The following is a 23,177-nucleotide window of genomic DNA, read 5'->3' as shown; positions in this document are numbered from 1 at the left end:
TCATCTTCCAAAACCTTTCATTTCAAAGTTCACTGGGCCAAGATGAAGCCATGGCCCTTGGATCCTTTAGCCATATCTTATGTATAATCTAAGTAAGTGTTGTGTTTTGGGTTTGTGTACTGTCACAGTAAGAATTTGCTTCTTTGCCATCCCCCCCACCTTATTACTTTGATAAATAACAATAATTCCAGCATAGCTGTTAGCGTAGGATTTTAAACTAGTTTCATTTCCTGTCCTGCGAGCAGGATATATTAATCCAATTCCAGTTAAAACATGAATGGGTTCCTATTTTACCTTGAATCATGTAAACCATCTTCAATATGCATCACTGATTTAGATTTTCTGAGATTACAATGAAACAGTATGGTTTTAGTTCCTTGTTCAGTTACAAGCTCCCCAGTACAAGACAGACATGGTTACACTGGAGCAGGTCCTCCAAAGAGCTGCAAAGATGATTAAGGGAATGGAGTATCTATCATGGGAGGAGAGACAGCTGGGATTGTTCAGCCTGGAGAAGAGAAAACTCAAGGATCTTAGTGTGCACAACTCCCTGAGGGACTGAAATGAAGGACCCAGATTTCTCAGGAGTGCTTTGTAAAAGGGCAGGAGGCAATGGGCACAGACTGAAATACAGGAAGCTCCCTCTAAATTATTTATTATTTATTAAACCGCTGTGATAGCGATGAAACACTGGAACCTGCTACTCAAAGGATTGTGGAGTCTTCAACCTTGGAGGCATTCAAAACCTCATCATCGGTCCTGAGCAGCCTGCTCTTTCTGACTCTGCTGTGAGCAAGTACATTGTACTAGTTGATTCCCAGGAGTCCCTTCCAACCTCAGCTGTTCTAATATACTGTGAAATTACAAGCTATTACTGTAGGAAAGCCCTGAGCACATGCAAATGCTTGTATCATTGATTCTGTGTAAAAACAGATGCTATTAAAGGAAAGAATACTTAGAAAATGTCACCAGTAAACCAATTCCCAAATGTATAAATTAATTGTTTGTGCAGTGCCAAAATATGAATTACCTGAGTTTTCATAATGCTTCTCCAAGATAATACAGTAGTCTTGTGTAGAGGCATTCACACAGACACGAAAATAACTGTATCTACTGCAAGTTTTGTGCAAATAGCTTATTTAGAAGTTTTCTTTCTTACCTCTCCCACGTATCCACGAAGCAATTTGCTTCCCCCTTTTCTTCCTGGAGACACCCAATTTCCCAAGAGTATGAAGCGATGAGAAGCAACTGCCTGCAATGGTACCTCTGCTTTGCCAGGGCCCCAGTCTAGATGGAAGTCACTCTTAGAAAGAAAGACCACAGCTCTAAATAAAAGGCTCAATAGGAGCACCCATTGCTCAAAAGCTCTTCCCCTGGTTGCATTATTCATTTTGACCAGCCTTCCCCACCAGTCAGAAGATAGTGGTAATTCAGTTCTGTAGCTCCCAGGAACAGGTTAAGATGGTAGATGGTGGCTGAGACTTCTACACTTACATCCTGCCACATTTTCTGTGATCAAAGCAGCTATCTCCCATTGCATTTTTGCCTAGTATGGGACTGCATCAGAAGTCAGCATCACTGGGTCATATGCAGGGTGCCTGATTAGGTGCCACATGGCTGAGAGGTGGACTGCCAGTGGCACACAGTGTGCTCGTGTGCTTCTCAAAGGCTCTGTTCATGCATCTGTCAGCTCTGCATCGCTTTGAGAAGCTTTATTCCTTTATCATCCAACCTTGAGGTCACAATCAAGGAGCTGGGTAACAGGTTGAAGCTCTACATTTGCATTGCTGCACTAGAAACAGAGTTGACATCCTTATGGCCACTGTCCTACAAATGACCTCCCTTTCGCTCTCTGTAGAGCCAGGAAATCTGTTTGTCATTTTAAAGCTCTATGGTACTGGGATTTGTGCCCCATTTGTTACCCACTCTCCTAAGTTCTTCCCTCCATTACTGAGCTCCAATCAGCAGGATTCCATTTAATTCACCCTTTACTGCGTTGTTTAGCATTTATCTAAATTAAAATCTCACTCTATTTAAAATTTGCCTTTTACTCTAAAATCCCTTGATCACTCTTTCTATAGCTGCAGCTTGGCCACGACAAATTCTATCAAAGCATGCTTCGTTTTATCTTCCACATTGTTTAGGAGAAACCTTAATTAGTGTTTTCATTAATTAATACCAGACCCAGTGCTGATCCAGAGATGTTCTGTTTGATAGCTTCCACGCCACTGGTGGTTCATTGTTAGCTATTCTGACATTGTAGCCCAGGCAATTCTGTATTCATCTTACAGGATTATGAAGTAGAAAAAGGCTTTTTTCCTACTGAATTCTTCTTGAAGGAGCTTCCTGCACATAGCAACAAGAAGCCGTGGTAGACATGAGTTTTATTTGTTTCCTAAACACATGATATACTGCGGACAATTAGCTTTGTCTGAAAGGAAAGCTGATTATTCACGTCTGTCTCAAAGAATCATGAAAACACCTTCCTCACTGTGCTGATGGACTCTGGGTTAGTTTTAGGGTGCAGTAAGGCTGGAAAGGCCAGGCTGAAGTCCTCTCCTTGTGAACCTAGTAGCCAGCTGAGCTTCTCATCTTGAGCTCTCCCTTATCCACAGTCCAACACATTAGATCCCCGCAGTGTTCTGACTAACACAATCATCCTACAGAGATGTGCAGTAACTGTTCTCAGATTTGCCCTCAAACACAGGAAATTAGGTAGCCTATCCAAAACCTCACAAAGCTCCTAGCCAGGGAAAATGCTCGAGGGAGGGGAAAAAGTACTGCAGTGAAGGGGCCATTTCTCATTAGTCTTCCTTTCCTCAGACACACAAAGCTTCTGGCTCTGAAGAGGACTCATCTGAATGCTTTCCGTCTCTCACTCAGAAGAGTCTTATGCAAAGAAACTGTCACAGCAGGTGTGCCTCAGGTTGAGAACACTTACAGTACAGTCCTGGGTTTTAATAAGCCCACATTTAAGACACAGAGACACACAGGGTCAGATTATTGAGAAAACTCTCTCTTACTTCAGTACAAGCTTTACCGTAATTGCATACTGGACGTCAAGCACTAGATCTGCAGATGTCCTTAGGGATAAGAGACTCATTCTTGCTAGGAGTCCCACAAGAGACTTTAGAAATCTAATCTGACTTCTTAAATCTCATCAGAAGACTTACACTAAGAGCCAGAAGTGCTGCCTGCTGTTGGGAGGCCTTCCTCTTCTTCACACCTGAACCAAAGGAAGGTCTCTCTCAAACCGAGTCTGATTCCAGCAGTTCAACCTTAAACACTTGTTACTCACTTCTCACATTAGACTAGGGAAGACAGCAGGGAAGTTCAACACGCATTCTGCCCCATGGGACGTACAACTTTCCCCTTGGAATTAAGGAGACACGTCACTGAAGTGGAAGCAGCACCTCCTAGCAACTCACCTTTGTTCCTCACACTAGCTGCACAATATACTCTGCTATATATCCTTATGGCTTTATATGTATGTAAAACTTTTTCCTTTCTAAATTTAACAATTTAACAGCTGAGAAGGAAAAATAACCTTTTTTTCCCCATGTTCTCATGGTCTGTAATTCTTCCTTTCTTTTCCCGAAGCCTTTCCAAATGTTCTCCTGGGAACATACCCCTCAATAACGCTGCTACACATGCAGAAAAAGGGTGCAATACTGGCATTATAAAGGCTCCCCTTGCAGTCCTTCCCTCTCACTTAAAGAGTCCTAGCCTTGCCTATGGTGGCAGGAGAGTACTGCTAGGTAATTCTAGAGTTTTTCTTCTTGTCTTTATGAAGATCATAGAATCGTAGTTAGGGCTGGAAAGGACCTCAAGATCATCCAGTTCCAACCCCCCTGCCATGGGCAGGGACACCTCACACTAAACCATCTCACCCAAGGCTCTCTCCAACCTGGCCTTGGACACTGCCAGGGATGGAGCATTCACAACTTCCCTGGGCAACCCATTCCAGTGCCTCACAACCCTCACAGTAAAGAACTTCTTCCTTATATCCAATCTCAGATTTGAAGCTGGTGAAGTAAGCAAGCAAGCAAGGAGAGGAGATGTTCTGAGTGCATGACATGTGGCTTGTGAATCCTGCCAATGAGACAGTACAAAGGATCTGATTGAAAGCATCTGTAATTTGAAAGTGGTGGGGAGTAATGACCAAGTGATGAGCATGTGAAACTGCAAGTGCAGTTAATACTTAAAGCTGCTTAGCACCTGCTGAAAAAACCATACCCTATTTCATATGGGACTCCATTTTTAAAAGGTCTGTCTCTCAGGCCAGTTCATTTCTCTATTGATCAGATAAAAAGAAGAATGTGTTGGAAACCTACATGCAGCTAAAAGGAAGAATCAGCATGACAGTTTAGCATAGAAGCTCAGCCAAAAGGCTCTGAATTTCATGTAGTAAATTAGCAAATGCCTGACCTGAAGAACGGTATTTGAAAGGAAAACGACACAGGGATTCTGGAAAACTGTGTCTGGTTTAGAGTTTATCTTGTTTATATATCAAAGAACAGCCTTCCGAGGAGCTGCATGTCAATCTGTTCTTCCTGCTTTGCATTCACTCCAAAAACCATCTGAGGATTGAATTAGCTGTCAGTTTTGTATAGCTTGGATCTCTAGTGCAGAGAAGCCACTTTAAAGACATCAGGTAGAAGGTACTGCTCACATTATGCATGAATGATCAAAAAAGCAGGCCTAGAGAATGAGATGAGGCTGTGTTAGATTCTATTTTAGAAACTAAGGATGTGTCTAACTGGCAGCACCCATAGCCAGATGTATCATCATCTCACACAAAAAGCTGCAGAAACGCAAAGACAGACGATGGTCATGAATAGCTGTACAAGAGCTTTTATATGAAGAAGGACTGAAAAGATGCAAGCTGTTTGGTGCAGGCAGGAGACAGACACAGAGAGAAATAAAAGACAATACAGAAGAACAAAGTACAGGAAAGAAGAGCTGAGCTCTTACCTGCTTTCACCCTACACAGGGGAAGAACCAAGGCCCAGCACATCTGAAAGGCAGGAAAGAGGTCTTTTTCTTTTAATAGATTTTCTTCTGAATAAAATAGGAAATGATTAAAGTGTAGATTTTTTCATTTATTTTTTTTCTGCAGGTCATCTCAGAGGTCAAATGTTACTTGGATTCAAAGGAAGATTGGACAAATAAGCATATAATGGGAACATTCATTAGAAAGGGTACAGGCTGCGATATCAAACTGTATGCTTCAGGACATAAGTCCCTCATAAGATCTAAGGAATTAGAAACCAAACTTCCATAAGCAGTTATTTGGCAGACAGGGAGAAAGTTGTTAACTTATCATTCCAGTGGGGCACTGGAATGGGTTGCCCAGGGAAGCTGTGAATGCTCCATCCCTGGAGGTGTTCAAGGCCAAGTTGGAGAGAGCCTTGGGTGGTATGGTTGAATGTGAGGTGTCCCTGCCCACAGCAGGGGGGTTGGAACTGGATGATCTTCAGGTCCTTTCCAACCCAAACTATTCTATGATTCTATTTAGAATGCTTTTGACCCAAAACACAAGGGAAGGATAGAGACACAAAAGGAAGTATGAGTAGATTTGCAAAAATACAAATGAATCAACATGTTGTGACCTATGAGGAAAGAAACCAAGTCACTCGTTATAAAAAGGGAAGAGATGAAACATCAGTTGATTAGCCAGAGAGAAACAGAGTGGGGTTCTGAGGTTAGGCCTAGTAAGGTGGAAATATAGGCAGACAGAAAAAGTGCTCTAAATTGCTGAGTGGAAAAGAACAATGCACCGCAGTTATCCAGAGGCTCAAGCAGAACTGCAACATATGGAAGAGATGAATAAAAGGGTTTTCTATTGCAACAAAAATTAGAGTGAACCGAATTACAGAGCAGGTGCAATATTAAATTCTGAAGGTTTTGTTAACATAAATTGATGCTTTACTGAGGGATGTAAATTGACTAAATGATTTGCTCTATGTCCTTTCTCATCCTGAGCCTGGACATGGTTCAATTCTAGCAGAGCAGAAGGTAACGAAGAAATAAACCTTCCCCAACAGCGCTGAATGTTGCTGACAGGAAAGGTGCTGAAACTTGAATTATTTGATAAATGATCATTTGTCAGGGGCGTTTGACACCGGCTTCTTTGACACTGAATCCTCAAGGAAGGAAAGCAGGAAAAGAAAACCTGCCACCGATTTTCTGTCTCATGGGGCAAATTAGATTAACTGATTCCAACTGCAGACTGTGCTGTGTTATTAACTTCCCTCAACTCTGGGCAGTGCATATGCTGATAGACAACCTGCTTCATAGCTAGAGGGCATTATCCTAGCTCATGCCTGCAAGTGAGCCGTAAGCCACGTTTCAGCCCAGGCCATTTTATTGCCTTCTCCTGTTCCAAGTCAAAAGAACCCACTGGCAAACTTCTAAAGACCCTGGGCAAGACATGTCTCAGTCACTTTAACATCGTTGCTGGAGCTCAGTGAGCAGCCATATCCAGACATACCCCTAACATTTGTGTTTGACACGGTAACCTTCAGACTTCCAAATTCTTGTAAGAAGAATCTCTTATTCTTATAAGGAAGAATCTCTGTGAAGATGTAATTGCAAGATTCATGGTGCTGCATGATCAAGCATAATATTAGTGTCAGATCTGTCATTTTTAATCCCAGTGTGTGGGACCACATGTGCAAGGTGCACATGGCAAAGGCAAGCAGGCAATGTGATAGGGTGTGTGCCTGTGCCCCACAGCTAAAGGTGCCCAAAATACATAGGTGTGCAAAACACCAACCTTTCATCACCTACTCCGTGTTCAATGGTCAGTGGATCACAGGTTCGATGGGCACCCTGGTCATGGCATATCAGACCTCAGTGTGATCCACAGACATTGCTGTGGCACAGCAAAGGAGCGAGATAAGAAGCTAAGAGAACCTGTGAGCCATGGGGAGGTGGTGGGCCAGGAGGGCATGGCTTCACCAGCCAGGGCCCATCCCACTGTCCTCATGGGATGAGCAGGGCAGGCTGGAAGGGGACAGGCAGGCATAGCCTGGAGCCCAGGTCATAAGGCAAGTCCATGGGTGATGAGGCAGGTCTAGGGTCAGGAAGCTAGTTCATGAGTCAGGGTGCACAGCCAAGCATGGGTATGGCTGTGATGTGGCTGCAGTGCAGACTGTTTGGGACCCAAGGAGTCTGAGCCCAGCTTAAAACCAGATCCTAGGTGAATGGGAGGTGGGGTCAACGGTTTCCTGCACCAGAAGTGGTCCCTTTGGGTGTAACAGCCCAGATTGATTTTTTTGTGCATGAATTTGTCTAATTCCAATAAGAACTTGCATGAACTGCTGGTGCTAACAGCATCCTGTAGCAATGAGACCCCCCTTCTTAGCTTTTCTGTCTGTTGAATTCGTTAATGAATCCCTCTAAAAAGCAAAATACTATATATATATATATATATATATACTATATATATGTGTGTAGCTAAATTACTGCTGAATTCTTATGGGTATCTGAGAACAGACTTTGATCTGGTATAGCTATAGAAGTATCAGGTGGTTTGAATGATTTAATACCACTGTTCACATTCAAATATAGGATTTCAGGCTTACAGATACAAGTAAGAGCCCTCTTGGGAAGAAACAATATAATGTGCTTCTTTTCTGCAGAATCTGAGAGCCAAAATGTGGAGCAGATTAAAAAGGAAGGTTGAGGGCATGTTAATAAAAATTTTATTGCATAAAGATACCTCCAGAGATTACAAGAGCAGAGAAATCAGTGTCAGTGCCATTTATCACTGAGAGAAGACTTGGCGTTCCCACTGTAACCTTGTGTTTCTATGGAGAAGGCTCCTCTCGGCTTTCTCCCTGTTATGATCAATATGAGACACTGAATATGCACAAATGCTGTTTCCAGACCCAATCAACTTTTTGTGATAGAGAAACAGCATAATTTGTCATTCAGAAAAGAAAATTACAATACAAATACTGTATTATTCAGTGCAGCAGACAGCTGGGAAATGCTTCCTAACTCTATGGATTATGGAGGAAATTTGAGAAGTAACACTGCAGAACTCGGGCAGATGGGGACATCACCAGAATGGTATCACCCACTGCTGGTATCAAACACAGGGACTTTTCCCCCTGTCTCTGCAATGGGAACATGCACACTGGGAATTAGGATCCTGCACTGTTAGGCCTTTGTTGCATTGCCTTTTGGGGTGTAGGAAAACTTGCTCCATCACCGAGTATTTTTTCTTGGCATTACACACATTCAATTGAATGAGTGGCTTTCACACAGTGCTCTTGAGAGCTTGTTGGGTGCATACACCATAGGGCCCAGCTAAAGGCATCTCATACCGCACATTTACAGCCTATCTCCAGCTGCTCCAAGCAACTTCAGGCTGTTGCTTCTCTCCCTGGTGCTCTGCTGGCTTTAGAACAGTGATGAAAACAAAGCCTCTATTTGTCTCAAGCCTCCATTTCAGGGTTTTCCTTGCAGGAGTTGCCTCAAGGGCTTCCTGTACACAGAACAATAAACTTTTTGAATGCTCTTGAGCTGCTATGACTTTTGGGTGGAAGAATAACCAGTTATGTTTCATACTCTCAGGAGATCATTTCAAAACAGGGTTTCTAATGGAGTTAGTGGTGTCACTGCTGGAGTTAACAGGGCATCTCATCCCCTTTTTCTCCCGTTTTCTATTTAAAGCCCATCTTCAGCACACAGTTCTCTCAATCACTCTGTAGATGCTTAGCATGCATGTGAAAGACATAATACTGTTCTACTTCCATTTGTTTTTTCCAGGACATCCCATGAAATAACATGGTGACCTTTGAAGGTCCCTTCCAACCCAAACTATTCTATGACACTATGATGCCATCATCCCATGATTTACCCCTGTACCCTTTTGTTTCTTATATCTCTCCATGCCAGAGCGCAGGAAGCTAACCTCAATGCAATTTCCCTCATCACCTCATGTGGGCTAAGTCCTTATCATCTTCTTTGATTCTGCTTTAAATATCTATCTTCAGACTGACTTTACAAAGAGCGTACCGTACTCCCTGCTGTCAATGCAACGTTAGCTGCTGTAAATCAATGTATTATGACACACTTAACAAGAAATGATTAACAGTGCAAGAAAATAACATTTGCCTAAACTGTAAACTAACCACCTGGAAAGCCTGCATGCAGGAAGCGTCTTCATTTCTTTTTGCTATATCAAAATTGGATTCAACACTACTGGGTTATTTCATTCCCTTGATCACTCTTATTACTCTGGAGTGAATGGTGCCAAGTTGTGTGCCAGGGGACACCTATGTACCAAAGAGTTGTAAAGTAAATGGATTAAAAGGACCTGTAGAAGTCCTTAGCTGAATGCTTCTCAAACGCTTTTCACCACTGGCTCATCAGATCTTAGAGGGTACATTTACCAGATGATTTTAAACCCCATAATGTTAATGAAATATACAGCCAAGTATAAGCAAATGAATAAAAGTGATAGTCAAAAACCTAGAGCATGAATGAGCCCATTTTAGCCCATGTGTTATTCAGCTATACAAGAGAAAAATACAACAAAACCAAACAGGGTACATCTTTCTTTGCTTAAAGTCTGGCTTGTTCTTCACCTAAAAGAAGGCTGAGAAACATTGACATACACTATTGCTCTGTCCTAATTTTTTGCATATGTTATTCCTCACAGTGTTTGCTCTGTAACCAAAGATCCTCAGAGATGGAAATTACACAAGTTCCATGAGTGACACATGGACCAGCCTGTGGGGGGCTGAGCTGAGTAACCCGTTGGTCAAAATGTGGCCCCTGTGATTTGTTCATACAGCAATTTCTGAAGAAAAGGAAAATACAAAGACAAACCCGTGTATAAGTCACGTTCTTCTTTGCTGGGAAAGAGCACTCGTTTTCAGAGCTAATTAAACAAGGAATAATTAAAAACTAAGCATAAAAGAATGAAATATTGAAAGACACTACCTCCTGTGACAATTTTAATGACATTACTCAAAACTGCCCTGAAAGTCCATAGAAACTTTGCAGTACTAGCACATTAAATCAAATACCGAGGAACTAGCATTATATGATACTATGGCATTAGAAGGTATTATGGTACTAGCCTTTCACAGTTGCAGATCCTCCTTTACCCATAAGACCTGAAAGGGGGGGTTGACAGTATTATTCCAGACCCTGTCTGTAGGCATCAGGGAAAAATGACTGCTGCAGTTGCAAAACTGGCTGAACTGTTCAGAAAAGGCTTGTCATGGGAGTAGGAGTGATGGGAGTAGGAGTGATGCTGTACCTCAGTCTCACATGTTCCTGCTACTAGCACATGAAAATACGCAGCAAAATGTCACCAAACTTGCCTTTTAGTTTCAAGCATAATCCAAGGCATCCCATCTGCTGTGCCAGGCCAACAGGGATCTGCATGCTGCTGCACAGGAGCTGCCAAGGAGTGCAAATGAAGGTGCGGTACGTAGGAGGTAGGTGCTGCAGGTGAAAAAGCAATTGGTTATATGGTAATATTATTCCTGTAACAGGCCAACAGAAGTACATAAATGGTCATCTCTGGAGGTAACATTGTGCTATAAAACCAAATAGTTCATTCTCCAGAGAACAGAGCTCATCTTGCCTGCGTACCTGAGACAGTCCAACACTCTTTCTGCTTCACTGTCAAAATCAAGTTCTTGGTTGCGGGTATCTGAGTTTAAATGTCTAGATGCTGGGAAGAGGCATGATCAGGGGAGATTCTTCCTTCTGGAACCGATTCTTCCCTCCCATCTAACACAGTCCAGGTGCTTTGTCTGAAGCAGGCTATGAAAGACAGAGTCTATCAATACAGTTTCAAAATACATTATTTGTTGTGTGTACATGAACTAATAATTCTTTAACATGCTTCAGCACCACTGGAAGCAAAGATTAATTACTCAAAGGTTCTCTGTATTTAGGTAGGCAAGAACCAGCTCTTATTCTTATATATAAAAGGAAGATCATTTTCTGTAAGTTTAGCTTACTGGACATGAGATGAAAGTTAACCAAATGGCTCGTAAGTAAGGATGGTTAAGAGGCAAATTATTAGCTATGGAAAACATTTATTCAGATAATCCTCTGAAACACCCTTCAGTGCAAGGCTTCAAGGCTGAACTAAAGCTTGGTCTGCATTCTATGCAACCTTAGTTTGTGAACCTTGATCAACCCAATTTCCTTTTAAGTAAACAGGTTAACGTCCCCAGATAGTGATTAATTATACTGCAAAATCCCTCAAGCAGCAAATCACTTGGTTGTCTGAAATTGTGCTTTGGCCCCTTTCTGCATGCAGGTAGTCAAGCATATGACACAGTACAGATGTCAGCTTGTTATTTTACCTGGTAACTCCAGAAAAGAGCACTAAATTGGATGAAATACTGTAGCACAGTTATCTGAAGTGAAAACAACTTCTGTTTTCAAGACCATGCAGCTCCTAATGGCTGTTTTCATAAGAAACGTGTGGCCTACAGAGTTACCACGTTAGCTTTGAGACCATGGATTAGTTAGATGTGAAGCATAACAAAGGTCAAAAAGAAAAGAGCCTTCTTCAAACATTAATTCTTAAGGGGATCATTTGAAGAATGTGTGTGGCAAACTGTTCTTGGGCACAGTGCTCAGAGGAACGCGGAGGAACATCAGCATTGCAGATACTTCCACTCAGCAAGAGATGCAAACACTCTGAGTATCAGGATTGTGCCCAACCTACATTTGCAACGGTCATGCATCTCTTTTAGAGAAACACCTGTATCACTCAGCAGTGTCCAGGGGTCATGACCAGTTTTCTGACTTCGAGGAGAAAATCAATCTTCAGTGCCCCAGGAGGTGCTGGTGTGGACACTTCCCTGCCCGCTCTTCTAAAGAACAACTGCAAATTCCTCTCTTATCCATTGCTTAGGGCTTGTTGGGGTTTTTCTGTCAGGATTATGTTATTTGCATACAATCGCTGGTGTAGTAAAAACCTTTTAACTAGGACATCTTCATGGATGCTAATTTAGCACAATTATACTTAATGACAGTGAAACTGCATAACAGGCACATATTCGCTCGGTGACACAGGCAGTTAGGTACTAACAAGCTCTTAAATTAGTGTGAAACGCCAAACTTCAATCTCCTTATTGCTGTAGCTTTACTTTGGTGGGTACTTTATGCCACAGCAAGTCTTTTCAGAAGCATTTTTGTCTCTCTTAATCAGGACAGCTGTTTAATTGAGTTGGCTGTCTACCAGGTCAGAGGATTCTACTGATTGAACGTTGATTTGCTTAGCTTTAGCTAATCAGATGTGAAGGTGTAGTGTTCCTGCAGGTCTTTCAGTTAGAAAAACAAGCGTAGATGTCGAAGAGCATAGGTTAGAGCAATGAGAAGATATGCCGCAGGTATTACGCATTGAGTGTACCAGGCTGCTTTTCTTCCTTCTAAATTTTATATTACTGTTACAAATCACTATTGGAAAAAAACACCCTGTTTTGTTCACATTAAATGATTATATAGGTATAATCTGAATGGTTAGGTTAAGAAAAAGCAACTAAGAAAAGCAGTCTACAGAATATATGGGGAAAGTGCCTAAATCATTACATTTGCCTAGCAGCTAGGATGGCTGGTGTTTTCCAGTGATGCACCAGCAGTCAAAAGCACTCTAGAAATAAGGTCACAAACACAATTTCCATTTATCCCTGCAAGTTCTCTTCCTGCCACAAAAAGCAGAGGAAGAGATGTCTACTGGAGGGGAGGGGGGGAAAGGAAGAAGAATAAATTACCCTGTGAAAGGAATTAATGAACAATCAATAAGCAGCTTTACTTTCAGCAGCCCACATGTAATTTCAAGACCTAAAACCAAACCTGGCTGTCCCTGTGGAGGTTTTTAGGGTGTTCAAAACCAGGATGGTCCTCATCTTTCTTGAAACACCTATTACCTCCCCAAGGCGCTCAGGACCCTGTCTCTTGTACTGAAAGCATGAGGCTAGAGGGTTTCTACTGCTATGGCCAAAGATGAAGTGGACATAGCGCACTCTGCCCTGCATACTCTTACAGCCAGCCCAGGACAACAAATAACACAATAGAAAGGTTAGTAGGGGTTTTATGCAGAAAAAAAGAAATAAATCATTGCTAGCAAAGTTTCTAATTTGTGAAGGTGTATTTCAGATAACAAAGAGGGCTGGGAGAAAGGGGTACATCATCAAGACTTTACTTTGCGCTTTAAATCTCAGAGTTCTTTTCCTCTTTCATGGCACATCTTCTGTTTTCCTCTTTTTGGCCATTAAGCTCCTCCAGTGAGGATATGGAATTCCCTTCCTACTCAGGCACATCCTGCGTTTTGGCATTTTTTCAAGTAAACATGCAGGCTCAGCTCTGCATCACTCAGTAAGGCACTTAGGTTACCGCTGTCTTCATCAGATAATGGCCTCTTACTGTTGGTTACATCATAGAAATAATTTTTGAAGCCTATTGAGGCCAGAAAGCAACCAGCTTTAGCTACAAAGAGATTTCTGCATGCTAGTGTCTTCAGAGGAGGAACAGGATTATTTTGTAGTCAAGCTCTCCAGCCACTTCGGAGTCAGCTCTGTGCTCTTCACACCTGAGCTTTTCGTCTTCCCTTGTTTTGCAATGGCTACTTTTAGGACCATGTCCTGAGAAGAAATGCACACCTTGGCACAGCAGCTCCAGAAGCTGTGAGTGTAACAGCACTGATAGACATTTCTTACTTTCTAAAGTACACAGCAAACTGTACTTTTTCCACTTGAGTAAAAACAATTCCAGCCTTGCTGTAGCAACAGGACAAGGGGCAATGGTTTTAAACTGAAAGAGGGAAGATTTAGACTGGACATAAGGAAGACATTTTTCACAATGAGGGTGCTGAGGCGCTGGCACAGGGTGCCCAGAGAAGCTGTGGCTGCCCCATCCCTGGCAGTGCTCAAGGCCAGGTTGGACACAGGGGCTTGGAGCAAGCTGCTCTAGTGGAAGGTGTCCCTGCCCATGGCAGGGGTTGGAACTGGATGAGCTTTAAGGTCCCTTCCAAACCAAACCAATCTGGGATTCTGTCATTCTTGTTACTCAAATTGTATTTCGGAATACTTAGCGTATGGAAATGTCCCAAAAAAGTAGAAAAACATGACTTTCCTGTCTAATATAAAATTATGGAAACTTTCTAGTAAAATAGGAAGACATATGTACAAAAGATCAGCATGGAATCTTGATATAAACTACATAGGATCTCCTGAATATTTTCTTCACCTGTGTTTCTAAACTCCCTGGCAAGCTGTTTATAATGTACAGAATGTCAAATGATGAACATGATTCATGTTTTTTGCAGAAAGAGAAGGTGACTATTTACAGGAAGATATAGCAAATATGTACCAGCTATCAACTCACATGTAGTTTTGTCCTTCCTGCCAGATTGCTGAGGGTATATACACCAGTATTGTTCTTCAATTTATCCTGCTTTGATTTCATTCACAGCTGACAACTGCATTTTCTTTCCCTTTTTATATTTGCAATAAAATAACTGTACAAACAAAATCTGGGAGAATACAGACAGCAACTCTTGTAAGCAACACTGACTGGATGCCAGACTGGAATCAGTTCACTGATTAGTTTGAGGGTGATCAATATGTGTGTTTGATTTAAATCCCCAATTTAAAAACATTATGGAAAGAGAACTGAGAGCATAACTAGCACTTCAAAGTGCTACAACTGTTTCTTCCCTGGACTCTGCTTCTGTGAAACGTGTGGGTAAGTTTTTGCTCGGGTACAACATGCCATAAGGTGATGCAGTTCAGATGCCAAATATTTAAGACCTTCTTACAATAAGAAATGTTAATTGTTAACAGCTTATCAGGAGAAAGTGGAAGAAACCCCACTTTTTTCAACCAAAAGGAAGCCCAATAGATGGCTGGATAGGGCACATAGGATACATTTTTTATACACCCACACTTGTAATTTCAGTGTGCTTATGGATACTACTTCTAGCCAGGACATGGCAAGTAAAATTGCATTTTCGGCTCAGATAATAAAACAAATCCCTGTAGAGGGTCCAATGGTTTGCTGGTGCAGGCGTTAACTAGACTAGAAGCTTCTCACTGTCGTACCAAACCTGGTGCCTTCCTTTTCTGCACAACTCTGTCCAGTACTCATGGAAAACCTGCAGTCCATGACTGCTTTGCAGTTCTCCAGGAGCAGTGCAGGAGGGATCCTATGTAATGAACACACTAACAGAAGTATCTCAAAGCTAACACTGGGGAAGAAGGGGCTCTTGACATTAGGCCCTGTTTTGAAAGACATTATGAAAAACAGGAGTCACAGCATTGAAAAATGCTCTCTTGCATAGATTATGAAGGCAACAATCCTTTTTATTAGGGCACAGCTGCATGCTTTCCCTTGAACAGACTGAATACACATCCTCTTGCCTCCTTGAACTCATCTGATTTTGGCTGTTTGCCATGGGATACTGTCTACTGGTCCTTCTAAGTCACTTCCTTTCTCAAAGTCAAAATCACAGCAGCTTTTTATAGATAAAATAAATTACTGGAAGCTCTCATGTCTTAATGTATGTACATACACAATCCTCATTTAGTTGACCCTTTCACCTGTTTAAATCTGCCTGGACATGCTGGAAGCAGTCAGTATTTAATGGAAAATGACAAATGCTCAACTGCCTTATAGGCGTTTTTCCATTCCCCAGCTCCTTTGGGAAAGATTTATAAATTAAAATCATAGAATCAAATCCAACGTGCAACAGTGACATCTGAGATCCAACATATTCTTCTGCCCAGGCAGATTTCCCAGATATTCGGAAGGTACAGACTTCAGAACTGATGCTGTACCTAGCACGTGTATTTTTGTGGAGTGTTTTGCAGCCCATAGCAAATTCCATTCTAGCTCTTACGGTCATATGCAACATGAATAATGGTATTTTTTTCCCTGCTCTGCCTATACCTTTCTAGGTAAGAAACGAAAATTGCCTCTTTCTTCTATTACTTTAGGCTGTCAATAAAAGTCAAACATTGCAGTAACCACCCATCATGACTTAGAAGAGATTTTCATTGTTCTACAGAAGTTTGGCAACTCAGAGCTGACCTAAAGCAGGCTGTATTGACCTGGATTATATTCAAATTAACAACTGAAGGGAGACATTCTCCAGACCTCATCACTAATCCCTCCAAAGTAGCTGCGCTGTGGTTTGTAGTGAATTGAACCCTATGGAGTTTGTATGTAGAATCAGAGAGAATGAATTCTGACCTTTTACTGCCTTCTGCCAAGGGAAAAAATTAGTATATTGATTATAATGTTAATACTTGAGTAGCAGGCACATACAATAGTGTCATTTTGCAGGGCTTATTCACTGTTCTTCAAAACACAAAAAGCACAAGTTCTGGTTAGAAAAGAAAAATAAGAAGAATGAGAAATTGCTCTGCAAAACCTTTTTCTTCATCTTTTGCAATAAGCTCATAGCAATCTGTCTTCATTAAACTGCAAGGGATCTGGGGCGGGTGGTGGAATAGACTCTGGTTCATTTTAAAAGAGGGAAATAGCTCCTAAATACATGGAGCTGCTTTCTGGAATTTATGAAGCGGAACACAGATCTGAGAGCTGGCAACATTTAACAGTAATAAAGCAATTCTTACATCAGAAAGTTCATTACAGGATCGTTTCATGATGTTTTCTAGCAGCTGGAAAATGGAATCTTTTGCAGGCTGGGAATGAAAAATCTTGCTTTAAAATTATCTTGTGGATACGCCAATACACAATTGGTTTAAAATGGAAGCATAGCAGAATTCATCCTGCTGCTTTTAATGCAAAGGCTTTTTACTGAAGGAAGAAAATGTGTTTTCCTCGTGCTATGCATTAGTGCTGTCTGAGCTGCAGCATACGGTGGAGAGTGGGTCTTGCCTGTGCTTTGTTCCTCTGCAAGTGTTTTCAGGTGGTCAACACTGCTCTCGTACAAGACAGACGCTGTTCTTATCTATAAAGAGCACTAGGACAAGGATTGTGCCTGGCTCCATCTTGCAAAGAAGACGCATTGCCTTACAAATGCATGTTTCTTCAGTCTGTCATAACTCCCCAAGCCATCCTTCCTACTGTTTTCCATCAGCAAAAGCGTGGCCCAAGGAGCTGGAAATCTCTTTGCAGCCTAATAGCTGGAGTGAGCTTGCCAGCACTGAGCGATGCAGGTGTGATGCCTGTACCACAGATCGGTCTCACTGTTGTGTCACGACTCAGATTCTGACCATGCTGAGTTGTGATATGCTGTTTCTCAAAGTGACTGTGTTGGTCAGCCAGTGGATGCTACTACAGTTGAAAATGCAGCTGTTTAGCATCTCGCTTTGCATTTTTCTTTCAGCTTGCCTGCAGCATGCATCCTGAGAGCTTCTCTAAATCATCCAGGGCTGCAAACACTCTCACCCCAAAATGCAAGTCCCACAGGGAGTATTTCGTGTCCAGGTTGCTCTCTGCTGCTCCTCAAATTTCTTTCTAAAGATGCTGAGGACTGTTTCACTTCACTTGCTACCTGAACGGTCCCCCCAGCTTTAAAAGAGAAATAAATAAGTTGAAAACAGCTGGAAAACAAACCTTCCCACTCAGCCTTTTTAAAGACTGCAGAACCCAGAGCATGCATAGAACCATTCCAGAGGCATTCAGTCACTCCAAGTCAGCTGCAGTTCCTCACCAGTTACTGAGCTGGCTCCCACAGTCACTGCTGGTGTAGGAGATGGTGGAGACCAAGGAGAAAAGCTTATTCCCCTCTCTTGAGTACTCAGTTCCCCATCTGGCTAAGAGAGCTGGCTGTCATCACTATTCCCCTCTTCTCCAGTTAGGCATTATGCAAGGCTCCAATATGCTTTAGGAGTGAGGCCACAGAAAATACAGTTGGGGAATCAGGAAGGGTGTGGGGAAAGAACAGAGATGAACTGTAACCCACAGTGCATTTTATATTTAAAATATCCTATACTAGTAAAAATATGCATGAAAATTGCGAGTTCAGATTTAGATTAATTTTATAGCAACCTAAAATTATGGTTGTCCTTTAAAGAGCAACCACTAATGGTCTGAATTTCAGAGACAAGGGAAGGGAGGAACAGTAAGCTCTGAATGGGACATGAGAGACAGACAGAAAGAAAATATCTCCCAATAAACTTTCCTAGTAAATATGGGTATTTATGAGACAAAGAGGCTGCAATTCTTGGCCTACCACTCAACCAGGATGTACAGGTCTGCAGCAAGCTTCTGGCTGAGTATTTGCTTCTCTCTGCAAGAATTCAGACTAGCTGGTAGCAGCAATTTCTGTCCTGAAATCCAATCCATAGTTCTAAGAGACTATCGTGTTGTCATGGCTGAGTGAGACGAGGCATAAACTTTAATAGTGTTAGCAAATAGAGTGATACAGCTGAAAGCCTGGGTTTGCATTTCTGTGCTGGAGAAGACATAATTTCACAGTCATTTTTACCCTCATTATAGGCAACTGACAACTTCCCAGTGAAGTTGGTGGGCAGATATCAGACCTCTTACTGTGAGCTGACAGATGAATAATAAGCTGCTACATAGGAGAAAGTGATTTACCCTGTATGTTAATAAAGATTATCTTTTAACAGCTCTATAACATCAGGGATTCTTTAAAAATACAGCACCGGCAGATTAAGATGCATAAATGACAATGCCTTGATATGAAAAAAGCCAAGATATTTTGGTGAACACCCTCCCACTCCTGGATGCATTAAAGCTGCTTTTCTTGAAGCAGTGGAGAGAGCAGAGGAAAGGAGAAAAGCCTGGAAATGGGGGAAAGGAGGCAGGAGAAAGAAGTTATCCAAAGATGAATCTGCTATTACTTGTAAGACCCCTGTGTTATCACCAGCTACTTATAACTGGATTTGCTAGAGACCATTCTGCTGACCATTGGGTCTTGCTTTTTTTCTTACTCTCTTGCTGTACCAAGAAACAGCAGCGATGCTGCAATCCTTGAAGTACCTGTGCATAAAAGCAAAGCCCACAGGGAAGCCCAGCATGGTTTTTAACATGCACTTTATGTGCAAGGAGTGAAACCGTGGTTCATTACCTGTCTCCAGCCACTCCTTAAAAGCTGAAGAGCTTTTCTTTGTGTTTGTGTGGCTATGTTGCCATGGCAGCTGCTCATTTATTAGCTGCAGCACACATTAAAGCAGGCTATGTAACTAGATTGTGTGGAAGGTGAAGATGCATGCACATTTCTGTTTGTAAAGAAGAGTCAACAATCTCTTTCCTGAGAGCAGGTAATGGAGATGCCAAGCCAAAACAGAAACTGCCATGTTTTTAACCATAAAGCAAGAATGACTAATGACTTAATTGCACTGAAGTATGTAACTGTGCTCTGATATGTCTAACTACGCCAGGCATCTGATAGTAGATCATTCACTAAAGATGGGACCGAAACAACCATTCTCCTCTCAAATTTGAATAGCCAAAACCTTTGGTAACATTAGATGCTGTATTCAGACTGGGATTTAGGGCTAAACATAATCACCGATGCCATCAAGGCAGAGGACTCTAGGGAAGGGGAAATGGAGGGAGAAAAATGAAATACATAAGGTGTTTGGCTGGCATCAGAACTGAATTAGGCCCAGCAAAGGTGGCCATTAGCTGACTTTGGCTTGTACAGAAGAGCCATTTGAGTCTCAGGCAGAGGAATCAAACACAAAAAGGGGGAAAATTAGACAGGTTACTCCTTGATGTTAAAGAGTTACCAGACTTTCATGGGAAGCTCAAGAAGGCTGACATTTCTCCCCATGAATTTCCATAGTGTGGTAAAACAAACCCCAAACCATTCTTCTTGCTTTGCTCTCACTGCAAGGGTATGGCCAGCGAGCACTATCAACAACTTACAGGTATGCTTAGGCTATAATAGAGCCTGGCTTTATAATTTCCCCCTTTCTTTTTTTAACTCCCAAAGTAGCCACAGGCAGGAAAGAAAACTACAGTAGGATGACCCAATGGTGGGAACGCATGCTAGCACAATTTAACCTACTGGGTGGCAGAAACACTAAACTTGGTCTGAATGAAACACCAACAGGACCGTGCCTATGAAAGCACCACACAGGTCTTGATGCTTCTGAGCACGCGGTGTGGGAGTGCAAGGGAGTGACAACTGTAACACAACTTGTTAGTGACCGAAATGAGCCTTGTTTAAAACAAACACCGCTCTCCCCTTCCATATGGTCTCCTGCTGAGTTCTGTGAAATTGATTTTGTGCATGCTGCTTTGGGAGAAGCATCAAGGAGCAAGTGATTCGCATTTCAAAACGTGTAGCACATGACCAGGGAACAAATCTGTCAGTACCTTCGCTCTGGAGACCACGCTTCAGGCAATTCTCCTGCTTCAGGTGCTTTTAAAGAAGGTATTTCTCTCACCCATTTAAGTCCCCGGGATCACTGCCGTATCATGGTGCTAAACCAGCAGGACAGGCTGCCAGATTTGATAGAGCAGAACGGTGCTGCAGAAGGTTTTAAAGTGTTGACACATACTAACCAGAGGTAAGATGGGAAAATCTTGCATCCCTTTGCAGATTAGTAATGGAAAAAGTGCCATTCAGATGAAGTCAGATGACACAGGAATAAATCTTTTCAAAACCAAAATATTAGCCCAAACATTGACACAATCACTTAAATGAAAACCTCCCAAGCCCCTTTCAGTAAAACACATGAATTTGAGAGTTTCAGAAGCTTTGTTCTTACTCCAAGATGCTTATGAGTGGAGATTGATTAAATCCATTTTTTCCTTCCACAGCAGTTCCGGTTTCATACAACACAAACACCTCCAGAACCCCTGGAATTAGTGAAATGGGATTTCCTACAAAGCTGTGCCTCCTGTCTCCTTTCCTTCATTGCCTAACCTTACCTTAGCACTTTTTGTGTTTCACAGACACAGTTCTTCCCACTGCTACAGACAACCTGCTATTTTTAAGCAACTTGCATGTTGACCCCTTCCCACTCACTTCTCCATATGGGATAAGTTCTTGGTACTGGGGCAGGAGCATTAGAGGTCTGTAAGACACAATATTGAGCACAATGAGTTTCCAGGCTATTTCCAATCCTCATCATGATCACAGAATCATCACAGAATCCCAGACTGGTTTGGGTTGGAAGGGACCTTGAAGCTCATCCATTTCCAGCCCCCCTGTATACATCTGAATAAATGCTGGCTAAAGATGTCACAGTGAAATGCTAGGTTTTCCTTTCTATTAGTTTTCAATTTGGAGGAGCACCTAAAAAGCATATAACTGAGGAAGGGGAGGAATGGCAGGAGGAGAGCATATACACAACTCGCTCTTTTTGCTGTTTTATTGCTCTGAAGCCACAACTGCCCCTCTCCATTTGCTGTGGCCACTTTAGCTTAACTAGAACTAACTCCAATTTCAGTGCATGAAAACCTGCCACTATTTTTGCCCCAGCGTCTCTGCCCGCTATACACCTGGCAGTACTGCAGGGGATTTCACCTGAAGCCAGGAGGCTGAAAAACTGGCTTGAACTGTGGTGATGCTAGCCCAGAGCAACCACATGCACAGATGAAACAATATGTCTTAGCTAGGAGACAATAACTAACAGCTTAATACGTCTAAGCCAGGAGACAGTAACTAATGGCTTAGCTGGGAGCACGATCTGCTTATGAGAGTTACAAAAAGCCCCTAGTGTTAGAAAGCTCTTAGTATTAAGAAGCCCCACTCTCTTTTGCAAACTGAATTTACCTCCTATGAACAAAGGGAGGAGAGCAATCCCAAGCTGCAGGGACTGAGCGATGCTCCTCTCCAGCCACATCTGGAGCTTGAGTGCATGGGGCCTGGCATCCCTTCACAGCTGAGATGGAAGCTCAGTCGTGGGGGAAGCATAAACACCTGTGAACTCTGTTTTGGGAGGTGTAGGCTCTTATGTTGTTAGAGATTTCTGTTCAAAGAGAATGAGAGGCACATTGCCAGGGTGGGCTGGCCTTCTGAGCAAACACTGAGAGGGTCAAACCTTAACTAAGGACTGCTGTAGCTACAGTCACAGCTTAATGATTTGAGCAAGAAGTAAGTCACAGCATGAACACAGGTTCTGGTCTTCACTGAACACACAGCCAGAGCATAATTTAAGTAGCTTTTGTGGGATTTATGCTTACTGAACAACCCCAGATACTGTCTTCTGAACTTGTATTTCCATGCAGCTGATTCAGCTGAGAAAATCTTTCTGCTTTAAATCCATTAGCTTTTTCCATTAGAGAGAGCAACCTCTATGTAACTGTTTTGCAGACAAGCTAATGGAGATTTTCTGATTACCCACTTACTGACTTATGAGACAATCTATGTCCAACTTGGCCATAGACGTTCAGCAGTCACTCAATTTTCTTCCCACACAGCTCTCTCCACCCATGTTATGCCCTAAAAGAAGGGGATGAAGTTTTAGGTTATTAGGAGTAATCAGAACAGCTTACTGTGTTTCAAGTCAAAAAGGGAGCACAGGAGTCACAACTCCACATTACCCTCTCTACCCACTGTGACAGCAGCTAAACACTGGGGTCAACAACATCAGTGTTACAGCATGAAGCCAGCCTGCCAAGCCTCAAGCAGAGCAGGAAATTCACTCTATTTTGCTTCTCTTTCAGATCTCCCTTGGCAGTACTGATGCATACCCTGCCTGCCACCCAGGTAAAGGTCCTGTGAGCGGAACAGTTATGTCCACATCATGGCATCCCAAGGGCACAACTAGGATTCTAGGGGGAGCCATGCCTAAGCTCCAATCTAAATGCCTACAGGTTTCCTACTTTTCACTCTCCTTACCCTACTCCCAGCCCTAACTGTAACCCTAAGCCTGGACCAACATTTCTGCCCTGCGATGTGCTGAGCCCCTGGGTGCCAATTGCTGGTGGGAGGGTCTTGCAGGCAGGAAGCTTTTGCTCGCACAACCCGATCCACTTTGGAGACGATGTGTTTAAGTGACCTCATGCACAGCTTGGTGGAAATACACACTTGGGTAAGTTTCGATCGTACAGGCACTGGAGTGGGGGACCCGAGCATCACTTTGTTAATAATGTGGTACTTCTACTAGTTAGCAAAAAAAACAACATTGCAAAGGTAAAAACCAAAGGGAAGGATGCACAAACAACCCTGGGCTTCGCCTTGCTCTTAGAGATGATAAGAAAGCCCCCCTTTTTGTTTCATTCTAAGCTTGCTATAA

At 42.4% G+C, this 23,177-nt stretch overlaps 1 long non-coding RNA gene across 2 annotated transcripts; it reads right to left on the bottom strand.

The window, feature by feature from the left end:
* Window positions 1–8,402: 8,402 nt before the first annotated feature.
* LOC133274885 (uncharacterized) lies at window positions 8,403–22,666 on the bottom strand. Of its 2 annotated transcripts, XR_009745313.1 has the most exons (4): window positions 22,288–22,666; window positions 21,713–21,908; window positions 10,621–10,794; window positions 8,403–10,470 (listed from the first exon to the last, which is right to left on the bottom strand). It is a non-coding gene; the product is annotated as an uncharacterized LOC133274885 (long non-coding RNA). The 2 variants fall into 2 exon arrangements; XR_009745314.1 differs by lacking the exon at window positions 10,621–10,794 and having other exon boundaries at window positions 22,288–22,651.
* Window positions 22,667–23,177: the final 511 nt, after the last annotated feature.

Source organism: Pezoporus flaviventris, unplaced genomic scaffold (assembly GCF_033815535.1).
Source record: "Pezoporus flaviventris isolate CSIRO_AGI_PZ_B2104156 unplaced genomic scaffold, CSIRO_AGI_Pfla_v1 ptg000037l, whole genome shotgun sequence".
NCBI classification, from domain to species: domain Eukaryota; kingdom Metazoa; phylum Chordata; class Aves; order Psittaciformes; family Psittacidae; genus Pezoporus; species Pezoporus flaviventris.
The sequence above is the reverse complement of the archived record's forward strand: the minus strand, read 5'-3'. Positions and strand labels throughout refer to the sequence as shown.